The 3,242-nt window shown below is 40.3% G+C and overlaps 1 pseudogene; it reads left to right on the top strand.

Annotated features, from left to right (window-relative positions):
• Positions 1-1,124: 1,124 nt before the first annotated feature.
• On the top strand, positions 1,125-1,856 carry LOC145123524 (secreted RxLR effector protein 161 pseudogene; annotated as a pseudogene).
• Positions 1,857-3,242: the final 1,386 nt, after the last annotated feature.

Here is a 3,242-nt window from a genome sequence, read left to right as displayed (position 1 = left end):
GAAGTGGCAGCCCAAAGCAAAGCAGCACCACACAAGCTGATCCAATTGAAGTAAATAATGATCCTGGTGAGTTAGACATAGAAAACAATCATGACATGAATCATGATGGAGAACCACCAAAACTGATCAGGGAGAAAAGAAACAAGACACAACCAAAACGCTTTGCTGATTTTGACATGAAACTTCCCCCATCAGTAGACCATGCACACCCCGTCACCAATAACGAATCCTCTACGGTACATCCCTTGGCTAACTTTGTTTCTTATAGTAATTTCTCTAAGTCTCATAAAACTTATCTGACGGCCATCGACTCCAATGATGAGCCAAAATCTTTTGCTCAAGCCGTTCAGGATGAGAATTGGAGACAAGCAATGAAGAATGAAATTCAAGCTCTTGAGAAGAACGGGACTTGGACCCTTGAAGAACTACCAGAAGGCAAGCGTGCTATAGACTCCAAATGGGTCTATAAAATAAAATACAAGCCCAACGGTGAAATTGAGAGATACAAGGCACGGTTGGTCGCGAAAGGTTATACCCAGATGGAAGGAGTTGATTACCATGAAACGTTTGCACCGGTGGCCAAACTAGTTACTGTTCGAACTCTCCTCGCTGTGGCTGTTAAGAAAGGTTGGCTGATACATCAACTAGATGTTAACAATGCCTTTCTGCATGGAGAGTTAGACGAAGAAGTATACATGAAGATGCCTCAAGGTTTTTACAAAAGGGACGAGACAAAAGTATGCAAACTGAAGAAATCTCTCTATGGTCTTAAGCAAGCTTCTCGAAATTGGTACCAAAAGTTCACGTTGGCCCTCATTGAGATTGGTTTCAAGCAAACCAAAATGGGTCACTCTCTTTTCATTCACAAGGATGGTGACACGTTTGTCACAGCCCTCATCTATGTTGATGACGTGATTATCGCTGGAAACAATTTGGAAAAGATTCAAGAGACAAAGAACTACCTTGATGCAAAATTTAGCATTAAAGACCATGGAGTATTAAAGTACTTTTTAGGAATCGAAGTGACACGAACACGTAACGGCCTTGTACTAAGTCAAAGGAAGTACATTCTGGACATTCTGAATGATTGAGGTTTATAAGGGTGTCGGCCAAGTAGTTTTCCTATGGAAGAAGGTTTGAAGTTAGACAAAGACAGTGGGGGACCTAAAGTTGATGCATGCCAATACCGAAGACTTGTTGGAAGACTACACTACTTAAAAGCTACTCGTCCTGATATTGCATACTCTGTCAACGTGCTAAGCCAACTTGTTGCCGACCCACGTCAATCACACATGGATGCAGCCACCCGTGTTTTACGATATCTAAAAGCTACCCCTGGACAAGGGATTTTGCTTCCGTATGAAGGAGGAACCGACCTTTTAACATACTGCGACTCAGATTGGTTGGGATGTCCATTCACTAGAAGGTCAAGAACTGGATATCTTCTACTCTTGGGAGGAGCGCCAATTTCATGGAGATCCAAGAAACAATCAGTGGTGTCTCGATCCTCTGCCGAAGCAGAATATCGAGCAATGGCAACCACCGTAAGTGAAATATTGTGGATGAGATGGCTTCTTAATGAATTGGAGGTAAAGCAAAGTAGACCGACGCCCCTTTTTTGCGATAATCAAGCTGCTAGACATATTGCCAACAATCCCGTGTTCCATGAACGTACGAAACACGTTGAAATGGATTGCCATTTTGTCCGAGAAAGAGTAGAGTCACAAGAGATACAACCGTCGAACATCCATACTCGAGCACAAATTGCCGACTTGTTCACAAAAGCTTTGGGGGCTCAACAATTCCGATTATTACTTGACAAGTTGGGCACTAAAAATCTTCATGCTCCAACTTGAGGGGGGGTATTGGATATTTTTTTTGTATATATTGTTTCCTTTCCTTATTCCTTGATTTTAGCCTTGATTGGTAGAGATTATTTCTTCTTTCCTTTGTATCTTTGGCTATTTAAGATTGTATCCTCTGTACATTTCATAATAGTAAAAATACACGTCTATGATTACCAATTTCTTCATCCTCACCTTTTCACACTAAAACTTTCGATCCCTCCCTCTTTTTCTTCCTGTATTGAAGTTCCTCCACAGGAGGAGCTGCTTCCAGTGAAATCAAGAGGGGAAGCAGCCCCCTGTTTGCTTTCTTCTTTTCCTATAGATCAACACCACCGGGGGTGGCTGCTATTTCCGGTGAGCAAAGGGGAAGCAACCCCGTTCCTCCTTGGTACCTGTCAAACAAACCAAACAAACATCCCAACTATCAGCTGATGCTACTTACCGGGGATCAAAATAGTCCCGTCGGGTACTTCCTCCATCACAGACGACTACCGGCGAGCTAAGAGACCACTGTCTCTGATCAGTTCCTCCTCCACCTTCTTCTTCATCTAGCACAACCACAAAATCCCCCACAGCCACTGTTACCTTTCTCGATCCCCACAACCCAGATTGGAGGCTTGCGATCTGTTCAACCACCGGCAAACCCATTGGAGCTGCTTCCTTCGCCTTCTTCTGTGACCGATTGAATGAAGAAGATGAACGGGTCGACCCCTTTGTATACTTGATGAAGTTGTCAAAATCAGTCCCTGCAATTGTAGCCAAAAATTAAAATCAGCCATTTGATAAAAACCCTTACAAACCTAGTCCCATGTGATTTAGCCTTTTCAAAAAATGGTCCCTTAACTATTTTAAAAGATCCGAATGGTCCCTTTGTGTAAAACAAATTACAAAATAACCTTTTCTTTTAAATATAAAATATTTGAAAGGCAAGTCCTTTAGTTTAAAACGTTACCAAACAAACCCGGAAACGTTTTATAGTCCAAGAAAGGTGACCTCGCGGTTATTCACGAAAAGCTTCACCAAAAAGCGAATCGGGATCGAGATCACGCATCGAATGTGAGTTTCTATGGCCCCTCTTTTACGGTTTAATATTTAGGGGAAAATATATGTGTGTCTATTAAAGTTTGATGATTTTCAAGTTTTATCTACAAAATAACATCTTACTTTATTGTTTGTCAAAAGATTATGATATAGCAATCTAAAAATGTGATAAATCACCAATAAATCTATTAAGCTAAAATAGATTGTTAAAAGATGATATAATTATAACTTACATGAAATATAAATATAGATATTGAGAAAATTCTTAAGATTATAAGTAGATTGCTATAATAACACATGTTCATATTATAAGTCACATGAATGATGATTATATATGTATAATTTAAAGTATCT

The sequence above is a fragment of the Lactuca virosa genome, chromosome 1 (genome assembly GCF_052849685.1).
Source record: "Lactuca virosa cultivar CGN04683 chromosome 1, Lactuca_virosa_CGN04683_v6, whole genome shotgun sequence".
In the NCBI taxonomy this organism is placed as follows: Eukaryota; Viridiplantae; Streptophyta; class Magnoliopsida; order Asterales; family Asteraceae; genus Lactuca; species Lactuca virosa.
Note: the sequence above shows the minus strand (reverse complement) of the source record. Positions and strands in the feature narration are given on the sequence as shown.